Genomic DNA, 26,927 nt, shown 5'->3' with positions numbered 1-26,927 from the left:
AAATATCTAGAAAGATCCATTAACCCTCTCAAAATAAAGCTTTTGAAATACACAATAATACATGTGAATTGCAGAAATTTTGATAACACAGATAAGCACAAGTAAAAAACTTCTTTAACAAATCACCTGTAACCCTACCATCTACCAACCCACCTGTAATATATTCCTTTAGGGGCACCTGGCTGGCTCAGTCAGTAGAGCATGCAACTCTTGATCTTGGGGTTATAAGTTCAAGGCCCACATTGGGTGTAGAGATTACTTAAAAATAAAATGTTAAAAAAAAAACTAATATATCCTTCTAGGTCTGACTTATAAAGTCTTTAATTATTAATCATTTATGTGAAATCTTTAGATTTACTAGTCCTATGGATAGTTATCTTTGTCATCCAGCCTTAGACATAGTGGTGAAAGAAAAGTATGCATCTTTCTTAATGCAGTTATTAAAATGAGGAAGAAACTGTTAATAAAAGGTTACTTTATCACCAGGACAAGATATGCTGTTATTGCCTTAATAACCAAATTACTCTGTGATGTTATTTTCACTCAAGAATGTTATATGCTTAATAAGAAGTGCCAGGATGGGATGTGCTCGGCATTTTCACACTCATTTACTGCAATACCTCAGAGAATTATAGAATGTTCGATTGAAATGTAATTTTCCAGCTAAGTAACAGCTCTGCAAAGAGTTAGGGAAACTCAAATCCTAGATTTTGTCCTAGAGATTTTAAAGTTTAATGTTATTATGACTATCTCACATGCCAAGGTAAACCCAACAGCGCTCAGTTACACCCACGAGAATAAAGTGAAACTACAATCACTCACTTTCGGCCGACTTACAACAAAAAACCCACAGACTTAAACTGCTACTTTAAAAGAGACATAACTAATGTCAGTATTGGAAAGATGAAAGCAACTTGATCCCTGCATATTAATGTCAATATGTCAGTGCATATCCTACTGTAATGACAATATAAATATGGGAGGTCAGGATATCTAGGCATGGCATTAAGATCTAGACCAAATTAAATTTGATTAAAGACCAAAGATACGGTAACTACTAATCTTAACCACATTCTGTTAAGTTGAATTACGATGGTACCCATAATTTATATCCAGGTTCTCCAAGACATCCTGGCTAGTACTCTGGAATTTTTACCTAACAGTTCAAGGATTGAGATATTTTAAGATTCTAATCCTATAATAGTATATTTGCAGATAATTATATGCTGTGGGATGTATAATATGATTCCCTGATCTTTTGATAACACTGGAACTTGTTGAATGGGAGCCTGAGTGAAAGCAGTAATTCAAAATTTCCTTCCTTTGTGATTTTTTGGTCTAAATCTCAGCACTACTTTTTCATTGTTTAGGTCTTATTGTATTAAAAGGCAGGGCAAGCCTGATAAGAGCAAAGGAAAGGCTTAACACAGTTTGGAGAAGGCAGCATGGACTTCCTCTAGAATCAGCTCAGGGACCCACCCTAGGGGCCTGGAACCATGGGAATTTCCTACTGAAGGATGTACCAGTCTATAGCTTAATTTTTACCATAAGATTAATGGGATCTGGGGTATGGAACATTCTCCGACTCTGGGTGAAATCAAATACCACAAGTTAGAAATTCAGGTGAATTTCTCTTTTTTATGGATACTAGTATATTGTCAAGGAGATCCACAGGCTACATGAAGGGAGAAAAAAAAAATGTTTCTCCTGCAACTCCCATGAACTGTGAAGAATTGAAATTATATGCTTGAAGACACAAGCAATGGCATAAAGCCTCAGAAGAAAAAAAACTTTAAAGCTACTTTTGAAAACCGATGAATATCACATATTATGCTCACAGGATACCCTATCCAAAAGGATTTACTTCTTTCAACCGTCCTGCAACTCACAGCTGTGACTGTCACATTCTTGAGGTGAAGCTATGCTCCATGTCCACTTAAGCCTGATCTGCCCATGAAAGCTGCCAACCACAAATATGCAGCCACTGGAGGATCCTGTCTTTCCATCACAACTGTAAACACTTTGGATACTGCTTGATTTATTAAAATGGTAAGTGATTCTACTAGAGCAGTGATTCTCAACAGGGGCTGGTTTTACCTCCCAGGGGATATTCAAAATGTCTGGAAACATTTGTGATGGTCACCGCTGGGGGGGATGAAGGGGGGTGTTGCTACCGGCATCCGGTGTGTAGAGGCCAAAGATGCTGCTAAACATCCTACAAGGCCTAGAAAAGCCCTCTAGAGCAAAACATTGTCTTGCCCAAAATGTCAATAGTACCTAGGTTCAGATTCTCTGAACTAGAGTTTTGTTTGTTTTTTCACAAGTGCTCTGTGCAACTGGGTGCAGATGTGGCTGTGTAAGGATGAGATAGAAATGTATTTTTTTTTGCCTCTTAATTTCCACCACCCCCTCCACCTCAATACCCTCTTCTCTAACTTAGTATAACTGGTCACCGTTCGCTTTCACCTAAATCTATGGCCTCTTACCACAAGACACAAAGGGTTACTTTTAGCACAAAACAAATGTTTCTCTCTTCCAGGAGCCAAATGGTCAGTGCTAACTTTTCAAGTGCCTTCAACTATTTTGATGAATTGAGGTTCTCTAGCTGGTGAAGAAAAACAGCATAGATAATGGTCTCTGCAGCTGTTGGGAGGTTTGTGTGTTGTGTATTTTTCTGTCTAGATTAGCTGCCCTGGCTACATTAATTCACGCACTTGACCAAGCAAAATGCCTCATTCTTAAAATAGGACAGTCAAAGAAACCAGATCAACCTGGAAGGAAACATAAAACCGTGGGAAAGAAGATAAGGCTGACTACCCAATCATCTCATTTTCAGAGGAATCAAAGTCTTGCAATGCCAAGGCCACCTGCTAAAGTCCAGGAAAAGAAACAATGGAAGAGGATAGAAATACTGATGAGGATGCAATGACAGACCAAACTAGAAATGAAGGTTGGGGAGCCAGGGGAGACCACATTCTTTTCCCATAACTCCCTCATAATCATCCCCCCCAAAGAGAAGCATTGCCTGACTTCTTTTAACAGCACCAAAGGATAACACACATCCTCCCTCAGTTACACGTCACAGAGCTGACAGCCCAACTCTAATCAAAAGGAAGATAGCTCTATTTCCAGGAATGTTCAAGTCTGGAAGCAGAGTAGCATAAATGACCTAATACGCCCTTATCTGCTACCACCCTTTGACACTGAGCACATGGGCACTCTAGGTACCTGTATTACAGAGAATATACTATGAGGAAAAAATCCAAGCCTTTACCAAAAACTATATACTCATATTTGGGGAGTGGACTTGAACTTGTAATTAGGCAGAGTGACATAAAGGAGGATCCCTTGCTCAAAATGAATTTTCCACTGTCTATCAAAAGTCCACCATTAGACATTCATTCCTCTTTGCTGCTTATACTCCAGCTACATAAGAAGGTGTGGTTTTCTCCCACTTCAGGATTTCACTTCCTGCATTCATTCCCTTTATCATGCTATCCGTCACCCTCATCCCTGCTCTTGTCTCCTCTTTAAGATTAGGCTCAGATGTCATTTTTAGGGAACTTCCCTTTTGACTTCACCCTCACCCCTTTTCTATGCTTCTGTAATAGCCAGTTCATAGCAGCAGCAGCATACTTAAGGCATTTTCACATCTATTCACATTTTCAGTGGATGTCAAATGTTTAGGGATGTCAAATAGTCACTTGAAGAATTTGCTAAAAATATAGATTCCCATTGCTTTGTACAGAGAATTAAAGTCAGAGTGTGGAACAGGCTCAGGAGATTGCATTTGTAAGTAAAACCCTCCCTAGGGATTCTGATGCTGGTCTCCACCAACAATACTGGAAAACTCGGCCTTATCTGCACCCAGAACCCCTTGACACTCAAGGCTAGAAGCCATCTCTAATTCATCTTTATACCTCCCACCCCAATCCAGGACCAATCCACAGCATAGGGAAAGTTCACATTTGAAAAAAGTTGTCCTGAAATATCTCTGGTTGAAAAAACAAACATCAAATAGTCTTAGTGTGGAGCAATTGAGAGTGTGAGACCAGAGGACAGGAGCGATAGAAAATCCCTGACACCAAATTTCCAGGTGCTTCACATTTTACCAAGAAACATTATGCAAGTCTCTCCCTCACTCCCAGTATCAACTCTCATTACTGAGCTTCCCTCTGCTCACCAGGCCCAGTATCAACTCTCATTATCAAGCTTCCCTCTGCCCACCATGCCTGGCGTTAAAATAGTCTACTACTTGTAGACTTTTATATCATCTTTATACTACATCCCACACCCTTCTAGAATTGCAGTCAGAAAGAAGGTGTGCTTTCTGTTAAATGCCCTCCTGTACTTCCTCACCATTCTTAATCAGTAGGGTTCAGTCTGAGATTGGATGTTACAGAATTCAATCTGAAAGAAGGCAAAAAGAGGGTCTCATAATGTCATACCATTTTCAGGCAAATATGGAGAAGAGTCTGTATTTGTACAACTAATAATATCAGGAAAGGGATACAGATCCTGGTTTGTAAGGAAAAGTCTTGTATGTGCTTTATTTGGTATAGATGTTAACCAGATTGGGAAAAAAAAAAGGAGGGTGTGTGCACATATGTGGGTGTGTGGTTAAAAATGAGCTTGCTGAGAATTTTCTAGTTTCCTATTAGAGCAAAATGGATTTTATTCCTTGTTCTGGTGTCCATCATCCTGGTTCAGTGGGAGCTGAAAATATTCTTCATCCAACCCTCAGGGTCAAAGGGTTCTGTATTATTGGAATGTTATTTTGTTTTCAGGCTGTTTGATGTTAATGGCTTGATTACCCATATAGTGATGTAACAAGGAGTTACATTTTGGGAGGTCTCAGTAACATATGTCAATAAATACTAAGGAAAATCATTCCTTTATGTCTCTAGCGCACGCATGTGCATGCACACACATGCACACACACACACACACACACACACACACACACACACACTACAAACTCTAATTGACCCCTCTCCTCACCACAAACCCCTTTCCAAACATTCTATCCAAAAAGATTTCCATTTAAATATTTTTAATAGACCCATTTTATTTTGGAATAATCTTAGATTTACAGATAAGTTGCAAAGAAAGCACAGAGAGCTCTCATACACCCTTCATCAATTTCTCCTAATGTTAACATCTTACATAGCCTTGTTCCATTTGTCTAAACCAGAGGATGACAAATGGCAGCAGGTTACTGGCCAAATCCTGCCTGTTGCCTGTTTTTGTAGGGCCTGCAAGCAAATAAGAGTTTTCGTGTGATTTTTTAAAAATTTTTTTATTTATTTTTGAGACAGCGCAAGCAGGGGAGGGGCACAGAGAGAGGGACAGAGAAGATCTGAAGTGGGCTCTGCACTGACAGCAGCAAGCCGGTTGTGGGGTTGGAACTCACTAACTGGGAGATCATGATCTGAGCCAAAGTGTGATGCTCAACTGACTGAACCACCCAGGCTCCTGAGTTTTTACATTTTTAAATAGTTGAAAAAATCTAAAGAAGAATATTTCATGACATGTGTAAAGAATATGAAATTAAACATTCAGTGTCCATAAATAAAATTTTATTGGAACACAGCCCATTCCTTTACATATTGTCTGTCAAGGTTTGGCCAGTATTACAGCACAGTTGAGTAGCTGCAGCAAAGACCATAGAGCCACAAAGCTTGAAGTCTTTACTTTCTGGTGTTTTACAGAAAAAGTTTGCAGACTACTTGTGTAAGCCAAGAAATTAGCATTGTAATATTACTATTAACTACACACTTTATATTACTAGTTTTTCCACTAATGTTTCACGATGCAATCCGAGATACCAAATTGCATTTATCAAGCACTTTCATATGGTGTACATCAATTCACCCACCAGGTGCATGGTTCTACTTTGGAAAATATTCCTGCCTAACAAATGACTTTCTGCTGGCCACTTGAACAGGGTTTGTTTTTGTTGTCTATGTGTTTTACACAATAGCCAAACAATTTAATACATCTGGGCCAGGAAAGCTGTGAACTTGAAGATGGAGGAAGAGCTATATTTGTTCAAGCAGTCCACACGCTAGGCCAAAGCAGAGCACCAATTCAGGCCTTCAGAAGAAGGGACTTCCAGTGCTCCCCCTTGTACGGAGGGAGGCATTCCCCCGGTCCCATGCGATCCCTGCCCCAGCTCCCTGTCCTTTGTTTCCTCCTCTCCCAGCCTGGCCTGTGAACCGCGCGGCTCTCCCTTTCACCAGGCTGCAGTGCCTTTCAATGGGCTCCGCAGGCATAGGCGGGCGGCGTCCGGTTGCCGGGCAACGGCCTGAAAGGCAGCACACGTTGCCGCCAGAGCCGAGACACATCCGCACCAGCCCGTCTGCGCCGCGAGCCTGTGGCCTGATTTCTTCCCCTCCATTGTTGTGGCTCACACAAAAGGCTACAACTCCAGTGTGGTCACGGGTCCTGCATTGAATTACGCGCCAGGCCATTCTCTGGGCCAGAGCCTTTGTGGGCTGGGTTGCTCCCCTCTCGGTGCCAGAACTCCAGGCCTGTCACACGCTAGCTGAAGCGCTTCGCAAGCGTGGGCGAGTTGTGCCCCCCCCCCCCATCCCCCTGCCTCATCCACCCACCTACCGCCTTTGTTCCTTTCAGCTGCCGGCCAGGCCGTCGTTTGCCTTTTGGCTGGTATGAGATCACTCAGGCGGCGGTCTTGGGCATTCCTCCCCAATCGCTTCCTTCTCTCTCAAGTTAAGCGCCGAATATAAAATCCCAGGCCTATTCGGTCATCTTTTCTTATCTCTTTCTCAATCATCCCCCGCTCCCCCATCCCTCTCTCTCTCAAGTTTCTAAGGCTGCTGTTGCCATGGAACTCAAACAATTTAAGCGATGAAGGGAGCTTTTCTATGGTGTCTGCCGAACTCCCCAAACTTCAGAGACTGAAGTCAGCGCAGAGTCCTTGGGATTTCCCAGCGCTCCCCCTTCCTCCAGTCTGAAGAGAGTTACATTCAATTCACCACCCTTTATACCCTGACTCACTGTTCAGCAGTGCGTTCGGATTCGGGGAAATTCGGTGGTGAATTGGGAAGAGAAATGTTAAGTCACACTTAAGAGCAATTGCATGTGAAAGCTGGAAGGGGTCTCTCTCCAAAGGAAAAAACAAACCAAGATATGAGTGTTTTTCCTGCTACAGTATAACCTGGACAAAGAGCGCTAGCTACATCAGCTCTTTGATAAAAATTCTTACTTGCTCAGGGAGAAGTGCGTTAAGGTAACAGTAAGCTACCTGGCTTTTTTTTATATTGTTATCAGTGTGAAATGCCTGTTGTTCAGCAGGGTTCCCAAGTATGGGCTCCACCCACAGCGCCATCAGCAGGCCAGGGGCAGAGGCACAGGCACTTGTCCCACAAGTCAGCACACTGGTTATGCTCAGGTCTGAATGCGGGTGTAACTTGCACGTGCAGCCTCCTGCCACTCTTTGTGTTTCTCACATTATTCTGGCTGTCTCTCCCCATAACAGGAGGCCATGAGGGGGATCCAAATATAGAGTAATAACTTATGTTTATTACAGAACTCATATTATGGGGGTGGAAGGCAGAGAGCAAAAGCCTGTATGCCTTGAATCTATTTTAACTTTTTCAGTTGGCTAATGTCAAACTCCAATTACCTCAAATCAATCAAGCAGGGGATGATGTGCAAATATTTGTCAACTGATGTGGCACAAGCACTGAGCCATCAGAACAGACCACCTAGCAATGAGCATGCACCCTGCATGGGTACACTGCATGGGTGTGAACCAGCTGAGCACTACTGCTGACACCCACTGGGCTCACAGCTCTGTGCTAGGCAGCAGAGTGGAGAGCTTAGAGACTTCCAAAATGCAAAGCACTGTCTTTTCCTCAAGGTATTTATTACTTCGTTTTTAATAGAGTGAAGCTAGCATACATCAAATGATACCAAATGACAGATGAGAATAAGATAAAATTATTCATAGCTTGGAATTTTTCTCAGTAATAGTAATAACTAAACTTTCACAACAACTATATGAAAATATTGGTACTATTATTATCCCCACTTTACATATGTGGAAACAAAGAATCATTAGGGACTTCTTCCAGCTTTTGTATATATAAGACAGGCAGAAAAAGAAGAAGACACTTATTAATTGCCTGCAGTGTTTCAGGGATGGTTACAGGCAAGATAGGTCATGCATACTATCTTGATGACTACACTTTAGAAACATGGATTTAGTAGCTGTATGAGCAGGACAAACAGGAGAAAGAAAATGCTGCAATCAAGGACGTTGACTAGGAGAAAGTTTGGAAGGGTCTACGCCAAAGACTGTAGAAAGGAAATTGAGGTGATGGTAGTAAACTAGCTTCAGTTAACTGGCAAATTCAGGGATGCAAATACAGGATACATATATTATGAAGGAAAAGAGAATAGGGATGTCAGGAGTATGGGGGATCTCTGGAAGAAGGGGCCCCAAGCTTCAACCACAGACTAGAGGTGGCAGTTGTGTAACAGGGCCTTCAAGACAAGCAGATGAAGAAAGGAAAAAGTGATGTAAGACACACTTGGGAAAGAACCTCAGCCACTGATTTACGGGGGGGATATGAGACAAAGGAGTAAAAAGTGATGGAGGTTTCAAATTTGCAGAAGTTGGTTACAATAAATAGCTCTCAAGTGGGCTCCAGGAGTTAACTCAGCAACCCAAAGTGCCTAACTCACCCCAAAGTAGTTTACTGCCAGAAAATCTGAACCAATAAATAAATATTAAATTATTTTACATTATGTAAAACAGTGCTGGGCACATCATAGAGGCTAATTGAATATTCATTGATAGACTGACTGCTTAAATAAATTGAGAACCAAGATATGTGTAACTCTTAAACTCTTCCTCAAATCAATGTGTTTTGAAATTTCTGCATTTCTGACTGTCTGGAGGCACCCACAGCATAGAGGTACAATAGCAAGGACCAGGAGACTTGGGTTCTGCCTCTAGCCTGGATGTGACACCTTAAAGATCATTTAGATCCTCTGCATTTAGGTGTCTTTGCCTGGAAAATGCTGAGATAGACCAATACTTAGACCCAATAATCTAAAGTACGAAAATCCAAATTTCACAAATATATATCCACCTAAAGAATTTGAGGCAAAATAAATAAAGCATTTTGTACTGAGCAGAACTTGACCATTTTCTCCAAAGACAATAGAAATGCATCTCACTAAAATAGTAAAGGAGATAATCATGGCATTTCTAGACTCTTTTCCTATAAGAATGCTGGCAATTTTCACAAGTTCAAAGGGACTTTCCCATCAGTTTTGATTCCCATGATTTCACACTCATGGAAATTTCCTCAGAGAAGCAGTTTCTTTGGCAACTTCATGCTCACGATCATCTTAGTATCAATAGGAGCTACACAGACATGTCAGCAGGGGAATAGGCCTCTTCTGGGCAGTGGGAAAAAGGAGCTGTCTCCTTTTATTACCAAAAATAAATACAGAAGACACAAAAGATTTTTACTATACTTGTCACATACAGTGAAGTAAGTTGAAGATGAAACTAAAATCTCCACCATAAAACAAAAGGCTTTGTGTGTTTCAAAGGCATTTTATGTTGCATAACATGGAATTAGCTCTAGCTCCAGCCCTTTGAGCTTCATGTATACTGTATATAATAAATACATTGTCTAAAATTAAAGTATATTGAACTCTTTCTTAGACTTACCCTCCCGAGAAAAATAGAACACTTTAAAAAAAGTTAAAAGAAAACATTTGGAGAGAGCTTGTCTATAAACAGTGAAGTGCCTTACACAGTAAACAGTTTCAGCAAGTTGCACCAGTGGTCAAACTCACCATGCTTTGTATTTGCTGTATTTCTAAAATCTAGACTTAGCTTTGATTCATTACTGTATGCTTAGTCCCATGTTCTTTAGAGTATGTTCCATGGATCAGCGGCAACAGCATGACCTGGGAGTAAGGAAGAAGTGCAGAATCGTGAATCCCACTCAGACCTACTGAGCCAGAATCTACATTTTATGCACTCAGGTGTTTTTATGCACATTACTATTGGAGAAGCACTGCTCTAGTCTATAGCTTCCATCCAGTAGACATAATGTTTACAAGTGGTTTGAATATTTTGAAAGGCAGTTTTCTTTCCTGGGTGGGGGGGAAATTATTGGCTGTAGAAATTATTGGCTAACTCTGTCAAACAAACAAAAAAAAATAGAACTAGACCCTAACTAGTGACAGAGAATAATAAATTATAGCATACTATCATAAGTATTAGAAAATGCCAGTGGAGAGCAACTATCAATGAGGGTAATTTGGGGGCTCCCCATCCACATTCTCTTGACACAGCCTTCCTGTGACCAAACGCACACTTTTGAAAGATGACTGAGGTTAAGAGTGCAATCCGGCCGCAGAAAGGAGAAAAGCTCACTGACCCATGCTGGCCTCTGACCTTGACCTCATTAGCTAATCAAATGAGCTAACCAGCCATGGACATCAGAGAGCATTATATGTTGATTAAGTCAAAGTATAAGAAAAAACAGCAAAAAATCAGTTATTGAGATGTTTCTACCTTGATTACCCATATTTCTTAACATAATATGGGGAGCACATATACAAATTCTCTTCCATCTTCTAGTATCTTTTCCCCATGGTATTGCTGATCACAGACTTGAGGACAACAAAGGTTCTTCTCTTTCATAGGTCTCTAGTCTTTCCCTTCAAAGCGCTTAAGACAAATTATAATTATAAATTTATTTTTATGTTTATTCCTTTATAATTTCTACCACTAAATTCCAAGGGCAGAGATCTTCTTCCTTTGGTTCACCCAATATTTAGCAGAATCCCTGGCGCTTACTAGGAGGTTCAAGAAACATTTGTTGAGTGACTAAGTAAATGAAGAGTGAATGTTGATCATCTCCCTAAAACCAAACCTACTTATACTACCTTGTAACATTCAATACCTACTGAATATTCTATTATGCTAAGGGTTAGACATACAAATTTTCCCTGAATGGGAGTGCTTGAGTGGCTCAGTTGGTTAAACATCTGACTCCTGATTTCAGCTCAGGTCATGACCTCAGGGTTCATGAGATCTAGCCCCTTGTCAGGCTCCACGCTGTTAGAGAGCCTGAGTCTGTCTATCTGTTTGTCTGTCTGTCTGTCTCTCTCAAAAATAAATAAATAAACTTAAAAATTTCCCTGACTGCTAGAATCTGATATTCCAGTGGAAAAGACAGATTTATAATAACATTAATGGCTAATATTTCTTTCAGTGTTCCAAGCATGTTACACATATTAACACATTGATCCCAACAAATCAATCTAGGAATCAATCAACAAAATCCATCTAGGAGGTAGATGTTATGATTATCTCCATTCTGCAGATGTGAAAACTGAGGCTCAGAGAGGTTAAGTAACTTGCCCAAATTCATACATCTAATTCAAGGTGCACCTGTAAGTGAACACAGGCAGTCTCGCTCTTAGTCACGTTCTTTAATTTAATTTAATTTAATTTTATTTTATTTTATTTTATTTTATTTTTTAAATGTTTGTTTATTTTTGAGAGAGAGAGAGAGAGAGAGAGAGAGAGAGAGCAGAGGAGGGGCAGAGAGACAGGGAGACACAGAATCCGAAGCAGGCTCCAGGCTCCGAGCCGAGCCATCAGCAAAGAGCCTGACACAGGGCTCAAACTCACAAACCAGAGATCATGGCCTGAGCTGAAGTCAGACACTCAACCAACTGAGCCACCCAGGTGCCCCTGGTCACATCCTTTAAAAATATATATTTATTTATTTTTGAGAAAGAGAGAGAGAGAGCTAGGGGAGAGGGCAAAGACAGGGAATCCCAAGTGGGGCTTGAACCCAGCAACCATGAGATCATGACCTGAGCTGAAACCAAGAATTGGACACTCAACCGACTGAGCCACCCAGGTACCACTTAGCCAGATTCCTTTTTTTTTTAAATGTTTGTTTGTTTGTTTGTTTGTTTAGAGAGAGAGAGAGAGAGAGAGAGAAGAAGTGCAAGCAGAGGAAGGGGAAGAGAGAGAGAGAGAGGATCCCAAGCAGGCTCTGCACTGTCAGCACAGAGCCTGACATGAGGCTTGATCTCACAAACCATGAGATCATGACCTGAGCTGAAATCAGGAGTTGGATGCTCAACCGAGTCACCCAGGCACACTATGGCCACATTCTTAATAAGCCATTTGGAAACCTGTCTTTTATTAAGCCATGAGAAGTGATCAGAGAGTAATATACAGAATTTATTTTTTTAAATTTTTTTTTTCAACGTTTATTTATTTTGGGGACAGAGAGAGACAGAGCATGAACGGGGGAGGGGCAGAGAGAGAGGGAGACACAGAATCGGAAACAGGCTCCAGGCTCTGAGCCATCAGCCCAGAGCCTGACGCGGGGCTCGAACTCACGGAGTGCGAGATCGTGACCTGGCTGAAGTCGGACGCTTAACCAACTGCGCCACCCAGGCGCCCCAAATATACAGAATTTAAGGAAGCAGAGGAAGGCCAGTTAGTTCCAAACCCAGCCTATGCTCTTCAGACAAGCTCTTTTGTGCTTTTCTGGTTTCCTTTGCTGCCTGGTGAAGGATTCCCTGGGAAGGTCTGTGTGGCGAGTGCAGGGTGCAGCCTAGTGTTCCTGAGGGGTTGGACTCAGCCAAGTCAGGCTCATCTTCCCTCAGCTTGCTCCTTTCTACCTTGGTAGCAGCAGAAATCCCAGTCCAATAAAAACACATATTAACCTACACTGTGAACTTGATGAAGGAATCAAGCCGTGGCTTCAGTGGTGTAATGAATTTAAAGGAAGTTTGAATGGGAGACCAATGACATCCAAATTCAGAACTTACAGCAAAACAGGATAGTCATTCACTCACTCAGGGACAATACATTTAACTGTTTTCTCTCTTGCTCACCTCTCTGTCTTAATTCTCCTTTTCTCTGCACTCTGGGGAGGGACCTATTTTCTCCAGTCTTGACATGCATTAGGGTCTTTCAAGTGGAATCACTTCCTTTAATTCCCGATAGGTTTTGAGTATGACCTCAGGTTCCTCTTCATGTGTTTCAAGCTGAGATACCATCACAACTCACATTTCCCTCCCAGGGCTTCACAAATTACTCTGATGTACAGATTACATAAAAATATAACTCTCAGTTCCTCGAAGTAGTTTAACAGAATTTGAGACTTAGGGGAAATTTTGCACTTTGGCGCAATTTTTAAATAAGTTGATTAGATCAGTTAAGTTCTAAAAGGGAAAATGCCATTTGATTCAAGTCTCCTGTGAGGCAGCTATCTATTAATTAGCTCCTTTGTCACTGACTCAATAAAGCAGGGACTTTTCTCTAAGGGATAAGTCATAAAAAGTAAAATTAAGAAAACTTCTACTACATTAAAAGTTACCTGGTATAGTCTTGGTACAGTTTGCCTTTTTCTACTTCTTCCTTCTGCTTTTGGATAACTATACCTTTCCATGTTTTCTTTTGTTTGTCTTTTCTTATTACTTTTATACTTAGAAGGTACCTGAGGTTTTTTTTATTCAAAAGAAAATCTTTTCTAATAGCAATTCCACTTACTCCGTGGGGTTTGGTTGCATTCCCTCTTCCCTTCTTTCATACCAGTCCCTCCAAAATTCTTTCCTTTCTCTATTTCTCCCCATTTGTATGCTTTTCCCACCACCAAAATGTGTCTTGTTACTCCCCCTCCTGTTTACCTGAATAGTACAAAACCAATGGTATGTGATGAGAGTATTTTTCTATGTGCCATTATATCTATCTCCATTCATTCCTCTCTATGGATGTGTTGTCACAGAATTTGGTCATTCTCCTTGGAGAACACAACCATTGACTTCCAACTCAATATTAACAATCTCCATGATCCCATTGTTTTCAAAATAGAGCATATCTAGGGGCTCCTGGGTGGCTCCATCGGTTAACCGTTCGAATTCGGCTCAGGTCATGATCTCGAGGTTCATGAGATCCAGCCCTGCATCAGCTCAGTGCTGACAACTCAGAGCCTGGACTACTTCAGATTTTGTGTCTCCCTCTCTCCCTGTCCCTCCCCCGCTCATGCTCTCTCTGTCTCTCAATAATAAACATTAAAAAATATTTTTAAAAATAAATAAATACGGGCACCTGGGCGGCTTAGTTGGTTAACCGTCCGACTTCCGCTCAGATCGTGATCTCGCGGTTCACAAGTTTAAGCCCCACATCCGGCTCTGTGCTGACAGTTTAGAACCTGGAGCCTGCTTCGGATTCTGTGTCTCCCTGTCTCTCTGCTCCTCCCCCACTCACGCTCTGTCTCTCCCTCAAAACAACAAACATTTTAAATAAATAAATAAATAAATAAATAAATAAATAAATAAATGTGTCGCATTTCCATCTGTAGCGGTATGAAATGGAACTGATGGCCAGAGTGAAGGCCAGATACTGGTGGGTGTACTTACTACTTAGCACCCTCCCTGAAGTGGCCTGGATGAAAGGAGCCAATTAAGTTAGAGCACACTGAGTGGGAATGGGCTGGGGACACAATGGTAGTAAATGTTCTTATTAGAGACCATTCTGTCCCTTTCATTTTCTCTGCATGGCCTATCAGCAGAACCTGAGAGCTTTAAACTTGACATGAATAACTAACAATTTAACTGTGATTTTCCAACCATGTCTACTGTCTGTGTACCTGAAATATTATTGTTCTGCTCCTCATTTCAGACAAGCATTACTTTCAATGTGCCACTGCCTGAGGCACAAAAATTGAATATGAAAACTCCATGAAATTTGGTAAAAATATAAATGTAGCCATACATTGTTTCATTATTAACCTTATGCAGATGGTATGGTTTAAATACTTTTAATACTTGTGTGATGTCTTCCTATATTTAACTTTTAACTAATGCTTGCTAATAAGAATAATCCTGTATCAACTATACTTCAATAAAAATAAAAAATAATAAAAATAAGTAAATAAAATCTATTAAATTAAAAAAAGAAGAATCCAAAAACTACCTTAAGTTTTCATTACCTTCCTAACCAACAGAGCTTCACCATGTTTCAACTCTTCAGCCCACTGAAGGCATAAACAAGAATATCTAGCAATTTTACTTCCATTGTGAAATACAAATATCATTTACATCCACAGAAAGTATGGATGGAAATAAGTACAGTTGAGTCGTTGGACGGGGGTGGTACAGCACTAATACATCAAGTTTTCTGCTGGTAGTATTTCTAAATCTATTATCTTATTGAAACAAAATATAATTGATAATTTCCATGCATGCTGTAACAATAGAAATCTGGTTGGAAGTCTGTTTCTTCCAAAGGTCTTCTGCACTGTCATTGTTCAAAACAAGGTCTCTTTCAACAAAATGCCCACATCCGACGAGTGATGTTGAAATGCTAAGTGATGTGTAATTCCTAATAATAACTTGTATTTTGTCAATCTCTTTCTGCCCTTTAGTATCCTTCAAAGCTTTAATGATCCACATAATTAAGTTATAAAGAATGAGAACTTTCTAGAAATATGATATACAATACCAGAAATAGAGATTTTGGTTAAAATCAAAGCAATGTAGTTTAAAGACAAAAGGCTGAAATTGAAATTGGGGGAGCCTGGGCCTGAAACAAGAAGTGCCTCTGATAAAAAAGTGAGTTGAAGATGTGTGAGAGGACAGAGAACCACACCCCAGAGGCCAAGGTCAAGATTAATTCACTTTCTAACCAAGACAGATGAGAATCATTGCACAGAAGCTCACGGAGATGAGGGCCATGCATCAAGCCCTGATGCCTATGGATCTCAAATGCTACGAATGGTCACTGAAAACTCATCAATTCCGTTTCAAAGGGGGGCAATCTTAATGAATAAGGTGCAGGGCTCATGCAATCACATAGTTCAGACTTGGGGGACTTACTGCCCAAAGAGTAAACAGTGTCAGATTCCTGCTACGAAAAGAAATACAAGGGAAAAGAAAAAATAGAACTGGGTTTCATCATCATTAAAGCGTGCTGCTATTTTGTCATCTGAAAAGAAATAACAGCACAACTCCCCAGCTGCCACATTTGGATGATGCCCTACTGTCCTCAGGGAAAAAAGTTGTTGGATTGAAAGGTGTGGCAAGTTTCAGTCTGGATTCATTGCTGTTATATTTTAGAAAAGGTGAAAAACGTGAAGATATGAGGTAAGTGTGAGCATGCATGTATGCATGTGCACACATCCAGCCTCACTATATACTGAAGATTCTTAATGATAGACAAAGCAATTAGCCATGCTGTTCTAGGTGGTCAGAGGACAAAGGAAGAGCTCGCCCTTTCCCCACCCCACCCCTCTTACAAGCACGCGGTGGGGGGTGGGGGGGTTGGGGGGGTGGCGCTGGGAGCGGGGATTGTCTTATAGCTATTATAATGCAGGAGGCACTTTAGAGGTTGATTAGCCTGGTCAAGTCCATTCAAGCATAGCATTTTAGTAGAGCACATTTGTTAGAATGTCTAGGCTGATGCCTCAATGTTTGCTCTGCCCTGTAGACAATTTAGGACACTTAACAGAGATCAGAATCTCTCAATATTGCATGTTATCCACAGATCAAAATATTTGGCCACATAACAGCTCTAGCTCCATCTAGCAGTTTCCACAACAGCTCAGCTCTGACCCGTTATCTGTAATGCCAAGAACTCATATTATCTTGAAAGTGTAAAGAAATGGCCAAAATTCAGATTAGACAGAGACTGCCCTCTTTCTACCCCTTAGAGACTCTTATTGTATCTTTCTTATATTCTTTTAATCACACTTTTTTGAAGTTACACCACTCCATAGCTTTACTGCACTTTCGAAATATAAGGGAGATTTTCCTACACACCTTCGCCAAATGTGGGGAGTCCATACAGGGAGTAAGTAACAATTTACAAAGTACCAACTCAGTTTTGTTTGGTTCATGCTTTCGTTGACAATCTGTATTTAAGCCATGCCAAGTTACCTTAGACTCAAAGCCCAATCTGAATTATTGTTTTGCTTTGATAATGACAGTACTACTCATTCACATTGTCTTCCAAGATGACTTATACATTGGACTACCTAAGAATTACTAAGAGTCAGGACACCAAAATTCCAGTCCTGTCTGTTGCCCCACCCTCTGGCATCCCAACATGGTTAGTGCCTTTTCCATACTAGATATTCTTTCCTCTCCTCGGTAAGGAGACATTAAAAAGAAATGAAAAACTACAGAGAGATAGAGGGAAGCCCAACTGCATGTGGCTGAAGGACCTTGGAAAAGAAGAAAACTCTATGAAGCAGAATGCCAGTAAAGAGCTTGCATGGTGTTTGGAATACCAACTGAACAGGGTCCTAGAGAAGAGAGTTTTTAAAATAACATTTTTGTATTTATGCACTCACCATGTGATAATTAAAGTTAATAGGGAAAAGACCAGTGAAAGGCAAATATGCCATATATTCCACATACTCCAATATGCCCACTCTAACTTGTTTGTCCTATATTTTATACACAGGAATTTAGGACAATATAACTCCTTCCTTTAAAAACAAGCAGTTTTCCCTTCTGGCCACCACACCATAACACAATTGTAACCCTGGCGTGTGGGATGGGCCCCATGGAGCCTGCAGCCTCCCCTTCCTCACCACTCTGGGAGCTTCCTCCATGCACTGTGTGCTCTAGGAGTTTGCTTTGACTTTGCCTGTTTATAGAACCCAGGGAGGAAGAAACAAAGCAATTGTGAAGCTTGTTAAGAGGCAGTTCATATGATATTAAAGGTGACCTTGCCACTTCCAGTTCTATTTATTCCACTTCCTTCCAAACCGGAGTAAATCCTTCCTTTCAGGGCAAGAGCACCGCTCTGTGGATGCAGTCTGTGGGAACGGAGAAAAGTTCAAGCCCTCAGAGGTTATTCATTACCCAAGTCTGGAAATATAGTATTTCCCATTTGCTCACATGTTAGCTCGGTAAATCACTGTTGCTTGACAGAGGGACCGAAGCTTTGTCTGGTGAAAAGCAGTTTTTGTTTTTGTTTACTGATAAAAATAATCCATTCCAGTGAGGTTTAATTTTGTCACGCTAGGGAGCTTTATGAGAAAACAAGTAACGCCCCTCACCAAAATTATAAATGCATACATACACATATACATGGATTCATAAGACATATATAGAATCCATACTATGTGGATTAGCATATATATATATTTTTTTTTTTTTAAATGTAAGAACTTCCTTTGTGAACTTGGCCATTGCACAATCTACAAATACTAATCACCCAAGCACCTAACCCTTTTAGAGAGGTAACTACAGTTTACAGTCTAGTGTCAGCTGGCCATGGTGGTGTTTGTGTTGTAGTTTGTTGCATTCTTCAGGAAGTAAAGGCATTTCCTGAAGGCCCACAAAAGCCAGCAGGTGTATTGCTAAGTATAATAGGACATGTAGGTTATACCAGGTGGGGATAGAAAATGCCTTAGCAAGACTTAAGCTTCACTATTTTGAATAGTAGTTCAGCTGCTCAGCTTATTAACTTCCTTACTGATAGCATCAAGGCATTTGCACCATCAACATGAAGGGCATGCTGCCTATTGAATCTGGGAATGTATAAATCAATGTGCATCATTAAAACTCTTTCAAAGTCCGTTCTTCCCCATTGAAAACATTTCATTTGTATTTTGCCCCTCAATTATCTGCTAATCTCTTCTCTTCATTTTGTTGACAAATGTTCTATTTTTTTTTTAATTTTTTTTTCAACGTTTATTTATTTTTGGGACAGAGAGAGACAGAGCATGAACGGGCGAGGGGCAGAGAGAGAGGGAGACACAGAATCGGAAACAGGCTCCAGGCTCTGAGCCATCAGCCCAGAGCCCGACGCGGGGCTCGAACTCACGGACCGCAAGATCGTGACCTGGCTGAAGTCGGACGCCCAACTGACCGCGCCACCCAGGCGCCCCGAATGTTCTATTTTTAAGACCTACTGATTAAAACACATATGTTATTGGGATGGTCAAAGAACTGATAACTGATCAGAAGTGCTTACTTTCCTTTGCAAAAGTCTTCATCAGTTTTCCCTCCTTGTTAAAATTCTAACCTATTGCTCTTGCAATAATTGGGTAGGGGAGGAAGTAAGGATGGGGGACAATTGTAGTTTTGGTTCATCATCCTGGCCTCCCCCCTCAGACCACTCCTCCTCAGTCCTGGTCTTCACTGTTCTCATCACCATGGCTCAGATGGAAGGTTTCAGGCCCCGTACCATACAAAATGGAGGCACCAAAGAGCATCTTCAGCACTAGTCAAGTTCATCCTATGTCTATGGAGAACATTAGAATTTGGCTTCAAGTGCATTTTTGTAGCATTTACTCACTCATTCCCTCATTCAACAACCATACCCAACATGCTTTATAACTATGAGGGGATATAAATCTGAGCAAGATTGGCCCTTATCTTCAGTTAGTTCAAAATCTAATAGAGAAAATAAAGTATATATATTCAGATCATTCTAATATAGTACAGAGGGTGAAAAGGGCCATAGAAGATAACCAAATTGCTCTGATGGTACAAGAAGAGAATAAACCCTTCTGTCTAGCTGATGTAGGGGAATATCATTATCGCATCACGTAGGGGGCTTACAAAACTGGGTCTTGAAGATGTGAGACCTCAGAGATTAAAGAAAGGCATTCAGACACAGAGAAAGGCATGAGCAATGGCAAGGAGGCAGAAAAAATGTAGAGGACCAATTCAGGGCACATAAAGCACCTGGTCTTATTTGGAGGAATACAGAATATCTGAAGAGGGGATAATGAAGGGAAGGGGATTGATCTTGGGTAGAAGGGACTGACTTACCTAAAACACTCAGGAAGATTTGTTTTATAGACCACGGTTTCTAGGTTTCCAGGTGAGTGCACCACTACTGTTCCTTTCCTAGCCTAATACATTTTATATTTATTAACCTATTGTTGGGCCTATTGCTTTACTGATTTTTCCCAATAATCAACAAAGCACTGAGGAATATTTTCATACATGAGTATTTGCACATATATATACTATTTCCTTAGAATATATTCCTAGAATTGATAACTGTAGAATATGGGTTGTCCTCCAGCTGTGGCAAACAAGGCAGAACCAAGAGCACTCTACAGGCAGGAGGAGGAGGCCCCAACATTTGGTAGCCATCTAAAATCTATGTCAATTTGAGGGGCACCTGGTGGCTCAATTGGTTAAGCATCTGACTCTTGATTTCAACTCAGGTCATGATCTCGTGGTTTGTGAGTTTGATCCCCACATCAGGCTCCCTGCTATCAGTGCAGAGCCCTTTGGGATTCTCTCTCCCTCTCTCTCTGCCCCTCCTGCACACAAGCACTCTCTCTCCCTTTCAAAATAAATAAACAAATGTTAAAAAATAATAAAAAATAAATAAAATCTTTGTCAATTTGATCAGCCAAAAACAGCCATTGTATTGCTATTCTAATTTTCATTTCTTTGATTATACTAATGAGGTTAGACATTTTTATTAAATATTAGTGGCCATATAGCCAACATATAAAATCCTTTAAATTGGATTTTGTTAGTAAGAAGTGAACTAAAGAAAATGCATCAGATTCATTTTCATCTGCTTCCTGAGATGAGATTGTAAAACTATTGATCTTGAAACTACATTGCCAGGAAAATAAGGGAGGGTGGCCTGATTTTCCCATTGATTGCATCCACCCTCATCTTCTGTCTTCGTTTGACTGGGAACAGCTGGCCTTTGAAAATTGGCCGTGCAGTAATGCATTGCACCAGCAGCCCAGTTCTACGCCTTATCTTAGGCTCTTTGAACCCTGACCTCCTTTTCTTCCAGCTCTTTGAAGCCTCATTAAAATTTATTCTTCTCTGAAGGCATGTATCATATTTTGCTTCAAATAGGTACTTATCTTTCCTTTATACTAGGTTATAAGTTTCCTTGAGAGCCAGTTATTTTGTCATATTCATGCTATCTCCCACAATGCCTAAAATGCTGCCTCCAGTGTTTTTTAATGGAAATAAATGTAACAGTTTAAAAAGTATTTATTTCCTTTTCTTGAAAACAATTATCTTTTTGTTGTCCTTGGGATCTCTTATTCTTGGGAAAAGTCCCCCACATGAAAAGAAGATTTCAAAACAAGTAACTGAATTAAAGAGCACAATGAATTAAATAATGCCATTAATACATAAGTAATATCCAAAGAGGATATTTTCTCATTTCTATAAACTCTCCCTTCATGGGCCAGCTATCACTGAATCATTAAATTATTTTGTATTCCAGTGGATGTAAATAAGTGCACAGTTTTTAAGATCCTTAGCTTTTAATTCACAAATAAATTCAAGTATTTTTTCTATACATTTAAGAAATGTTTACTTAAAATTCCAGATTGAAGTGGTTTCTGAACATAATTCTTGTTTTATTTCTCCACTGAAAATCTTCACTTCTGTTGAGCACAGGGTTTGTGAAATGGAACCTTAATAGCATACTTAGCAGAGGAATAGTTGCCAGCTGACTAGCTATTGATTTAATGTTCTATCAATTCCATGGTTCAATCACACCTACCATGGTGAATCAGTTGGAGCATCCTCAATGAGCCAATAAATGAGCAATTTCCCCCACCAAAGGAATATGTTTCCTGTGTGGCAAAGGCATACATAACTTATCGCAAACAATGTGAGGCTCTAGTACAGCATTGATTTACCTTGGATCATCTAGCCTTCGGTTTTCAGTAATGGTTTATTCTTCTAATTGGCACTCACCACACACCAGCTTTTTGTTTAAATGTTTGGGTATGTGATCTATCTCTGCTTGAGGTCAGGGACCATTTCTTAGATACTTTGTCATTTTTTACCACATGTATTGAGTGGTCAATAAATATTTGTCAAATAAGAATCATATGTTAACACAGAACAAGGTCAGAATTTGCTATATGCCTGTGGTTCTCAATCATGGATGCCCATTTGAATTATCCGGGGATCTTTTTAAAAAATTGTCAGGCCCAATCCCAGAGCTACAGATTTATTTGGGTCTAAGGTACGGTCTGAGCATGCTACCCAGACTTTATGTTTAAAAGGCTTCACAGATAATTCTAATGGGCAGCTAGGGCTAAGAATCACTGCTATGAGCCATTGTGATATAAGAAGACAAGGCAGGCAGATCAGCGAACAGCCTAAGTAGCACCATTTTACTTTCTCTTAGAGCAGTGCTTCCCAAAGCATGATCTCCAGATCAGCAGAATTGGCATCATCTAGCAAGTTGTTAGAAATGCAAATTCTTGGCCCCTCCCAAACCTAGAGAATCAGAAAGTCTGTGAGTGAGATCCAGCCCTTCAGATGAATCTGATGCCTGTTGAAGTTTGGGAACTACCACAATAAAGAAATACGTTGAACTAAAAAAGACAATGCTGTGAATGTCTTAAAGAAAATGATTTCAAGTATATTCAACTCAAAACATATTTCAGTTTATGCTTCATGAAACAACTCTCTGGTCCATAGTTTTTCTTACTACTATCCTTTGGGCACCTAAAAAGTAAATTTCAGCATATATAAAAAGTACTGTTAATACCAGACACTGGAGATAAGTGCAATTGGCATTCCCTGCACAGAAACACTGGGCCTGGAGGAGGGAGTGACTGCATCTTATGAGCTCCTGTCCCATTGATTGCTTTATGCTTTGTGGTGGCCCTTAATGCTTGGGCAAGAGGTCTGTTACTCAATTTCGGTTTCCACTCATTGTAAAATCAAAGGCAGCAGGAACTCCAAACCACGGGCCCAACTTTCTAACCAGGTTTGCAGAACTTCTGAAGAAGCCATGGTCAGAAATAGGTGTTCCTTTTCTCCCTGACATGAGGCTGTGAATGTAGAATGTGAACACCCTCATCCTGTCTTCCAAAATGTGTTTCCTCAAGTGCTCCGCAGTGGATCTGACTCAGCCTTGGAGGGTGAGGGGCAAGAGAGGTAGTGGCAGTTGGTGGTGGCAAGGGGGAAGTGACAAAGGGAAACTCGGGGGCTGGTGGCAACAGCAGAAGTGGTGACTGACAGCACATGATGTGGTGAGGGATGATGCCGTGACTGTCACATCCCACGGTGACAGCCACACCTTTATCCCCGGATCCAGCAAAGGAACGGGTAGATTGGGCCTGTTGGTTTAAAAATGGATAAAGCCAGTGGTAATTCGTACCTGTGAGCAGATTTCTCCAAGAATAATCTCTGTGCTACCTGCATTGAAATCACCAGGGGTACTTGCTAAAGCTGCATGCAGCTTCCTGGACCCCACCTCAAACCTACTGAGTCAGCATTTCTGAGAGTAGGGGGTCCAAAAATCTGCACTTAAACAAATCCCTCAGGTCCTTAAGATCTAATTTTCACAAAACTGCCCAAACATTGGTTTGAATTTTTTTTAATTTTTTAAAGTTTTTTTACTTATTTTGAGAGAGAGCGAATGAGCACAGGAGGGGAAGAGAGAGAGAGGGAGAGAGAGAATCCCAAGCAGGCTCTGTGCCATTAGTGCAGAGCCCCACCAGGGCTTGATCTCATAAACCTTGAGATCATGACCTGAGCCAAAATCAAGAGTCAGGTAATTAACTGACTAAGCCACTTAGGCACCCCTGATTTGAAGTTTGAAGTCAGTTAATGTTCAACATTGACTCTATGTAAGGAGCTTCAGGAGATACAGAAATATGTCTTAAGGTATGGTCCCTCACATAGAGGAATTAACCATAGTAATAGCAGTAGCAGTACCAGTACCAGTGATAGATAAACAAAGACATACTAAATTGTAAAAGGGTTGAATGAAGCAGGAAAAGTGGCAAGGGAGGTGTGTGAGGGTTCAAATGAGAAAGCTCAAAACTCAGGGTTCAGGAAAGGCATTAGGAATGAGGTGGCATTTCAGATTTTTTTTAAATAACTGTTTCCTCCTAAAACAGGACTACATTTATAACAGTAGCCTCCGTTACTTGCAGACATGTGAGGTCATTCCTGGGGGAACAGGCAAAAGCAGGATTCTAGGTAGGAGCAGCAGCATATGCAGTGTTGTATACTGATCAGTATTTCTGCCTCCTCTAGAATTTGCTCTTAGGAAGAATCCTGAAGGGCCCTGGAGTTAGGATGTTGGGTTGTGTTTCAAGCTAGCTAATGCTAACTTACATTGTGTCCAGTGATTTTTTTTTTTCTAATTTTGGCTGGTTTCATAACATAAAGAAAACTGAAGTATCAAACAATTAGACAAATAATGATAAAACATAATGCTGCTTTAAGGGAAAGAGTATAGATGTCTGCAGTTCACTTTGAAATGCATCCAAAAAATAAGGTAGAAGGATCAAAGGATGGTTAGACAGATAGATACGTGATAAACAAGTTTAATGAAATGGTAACAGTAGAATCTAGGTAATGGTGTTCCCTGCGAATATTCTTTGCTGTGTATTTGAAATTTTTCCTAATAAAATTGGGGGTGGAGGGGTCTGCTTCCATAGGTCATGTGACCTTGAGCAAATCTGTACCTGTCTGGGCTTCACTTCCCTCAGCTATCAAGGGCATCAAGCTAGCCAATCGCCACGTTCCCTTCTGATTCCCAAATTCTCTCATTCCCTCGTCCTTTCTGACAGGGAACCCAAGGGTTACTACAGAGACGGTCACCTAACCTACCATGCCTTAGCTCAGCTAATAAAGGTAGTTAATCTTCCTTTAGTGTGGCAGGGATGACCTAACTCAAACCCAGACAGAGTTACACTGCTGTCTGTGGTTCTAGAGCAGGTGCCACACAAGTCAGACCTTGAAATTTGTTTTGAAACTGACCACCTGTTACTGTGATTGTGTGACTGTTTTCCTGGCTTATGGGATTTTACTTCAGCTGTTGTTCTCAGGCGAGAGTTTATTTCCTCTAGGAATCACTCAGTCCACTTGCCCTAAACTTAGCATTTGTGTGTAGGGATCTTCCGGAGACTGATTCAACCATGCAGTGCTGAATAGTCCGCCAAAAGATCTGAAGTCACCCACAGACTTCAGTGACAGATTTTTAAGAAGAAGTTGAGAATCCTCTTTCAAGTGTTTTGTTACAGATAATCATCTCTTTGAATTTTGCTTCAGGGAGAAGGAGCCGAAAGGATCAGATTTACAGTTGCTCCTGAGTGGGTTTTTCTCCTGCTAACAGACAGCATTGTGCTGAGTCAGCACTTCTCTGGCATTGGTTGCTTTGCTGAAAACTCTTATGCCTGTAAAATTTTACTGCAAGTTAAAACTTGTCAGACAAGGATTCAGTTTTTCTCTGATAGTTTGAAGAGAACGATACAACTGTGGAACTAGAATGGACTTTAGTGATTAAGTAGTAAAGCCCTTCATTTTAGAACTGAGGCAAGAGAAGCTCAGTGACAGTTTTATAAAGAGACTTGCTCAAGGTCATAAACCTTGTTAAGGACTGAGCTAGAAATCTACTTATATTGCAGACTGTACTTATATAAAAGGAAACAAAAAGAAGCTTAATAAGCTGTGCTTATAAATATTAGGTTCATTTTCTTAAAAAAAAAAAAAAAGCCATGATGTTTTAGTTTCCTATTGCTGCCTAACAAACCGCCACAAGACTGAGTGGCTTCAGAGAACAATGTATTATTATCTGTCATGATTCTGTGAGAGAGAATAATATTTGGCTCCTCATGCAGGTGTAATCAGATGGTGGCTGGGGCTGAACCTCTAAGAGGGCCTCTTTATTCACATGTCTGGTACCTGAGGTGGGCTGGCAAAGTTGGGGGCTGGTCAAAGGTCTCTTTCTATGTGGACAAGATGGACTTCTTACAACATGGTGGTTCCAGGGAGTCAGATCTGTTACATGGCAGCTGCCTTTCCCTGAAACAAGCATTTCAGTGCACATTGCAAGGATTCTTATGCCCCAACTTCTGTTTGATTCTACTGCCTACACAGAATAAGCCTAGATACATGGGAGGAGAACTATAAAAGGGCATGAATATCAGGGGGCAGGGCTCATTAGGGATCATCTTTGGAGACTACCTATTACACATAATATCACCACCACTCTTTTTTTTTTTTTTTTTTTTTTTTAAGAGAGAGAGAGAGAGCAGGGGAGGGGCAGAGAGGGGAGGGGACAGAGGATCCGAAGCCAGTTCCACATGAACAGCAGTGAGCCCAATGTGGGGCTTGAACCTACAAACCATGAGATCATGACCTGAGCTGAAGCTGGACACTCAATCAGCTGAGCCACCCAGGTGCCCCACCACTATTCTTTGAGATAATATGTTTTAACATTTTGCAAACAGAGCATGAAGTCATTTTACAACCTATGGCTTATGTTAAGGCACGACTAGAGGTGACATGAGATGGCTGGAGGGGCATGGAGTTTGGAACTAGAAAAGCCTGGATTCAACTCCAAGCACTATCACTTACAAACTGAGACTTCAAGCAAGTGATTTAATTACTTTGAGTGTAAGTTTCAACACGTATATTATTAAGATAATATTTACTTCAAACTAGTATTGACAAAAATTAGATACATAATGGGTGTTAAGCTCTTCACACATAATAGTTGTCAATACATTTCAGTTCCTCTTATCCTCAACCATCTCTAGAATTCAGAAATCTAGCCAGGTCTTCACTGAACGCATTTTTGAGTATATCTGATGGACCCTGTTCTGTGCTAGGAGATGGGGATTCAAACATTAATAAGACATGTTCCCTTCCTTCAAGGAGCTAATGCTCTGTTGAAGGAGAAAAAAGTATAAGCAGTCATGCAACCTAGTGAGTGAGGTACTATAATGAAGGCAGACTAGATGTTAGATTGGGAGCACAAAGTAGGGAATGGTCCACTCTACAAGAGTTCACAGGGAAGACTTCATATAGAAGAGAACATTGAGAAGTACCATGAAAAACATGCTTGCCATACACAAGAAATGGGGAAAGAAAAATCAGTGGAGCAGCAGTAGCACTTGCAAAGGCACCTAAGCACA

At 40.7% G+C, this 26,927-nt stretch overlaps 1 protein-coding gene across 1 annotated transcript in view; it reads right to left on the bottom strand.

The window, feature by feature from the left end:
- THSD7B (thrombospondin type 1 domain containing 7B) overlaps nt 1-26,927 on the bottom strand; it is a 1,621,840-nt gene that overhangs the window by 1,572,854 nt on the left and 22,059 nt on the right. Inside the window, exon 3 of the mRNA XM_040474954.1 lies at nt 9,841-9,954. The gene's annotated coding sequence lies outside the window, so the exon portion shown is untranslated. The remainder of the gene's footprint in view (nt 1-9,840; nt 9,955-26,927) is intronic.

Source organism: Herpailurus yagouaroundi, unplaced genomic scaffold, assembly GCF_014898765.1.
Source record: "Herpailurus yagouaroundi ecotype Mexico unplaced genomic scaffold, PumYag 140, whole genome shotgun sequence".
Lineage (NCBI taxonomy): Eukaryota > Metazoa > Chordata > Mammalia > Carnivora > Felidae > Herpailurus > Herpailurus yagouaroundi.
Note: the sequence above shows the minus strand (reverse complement) of the source record. Positions and strands in the feature narration are given on the sequence as shown.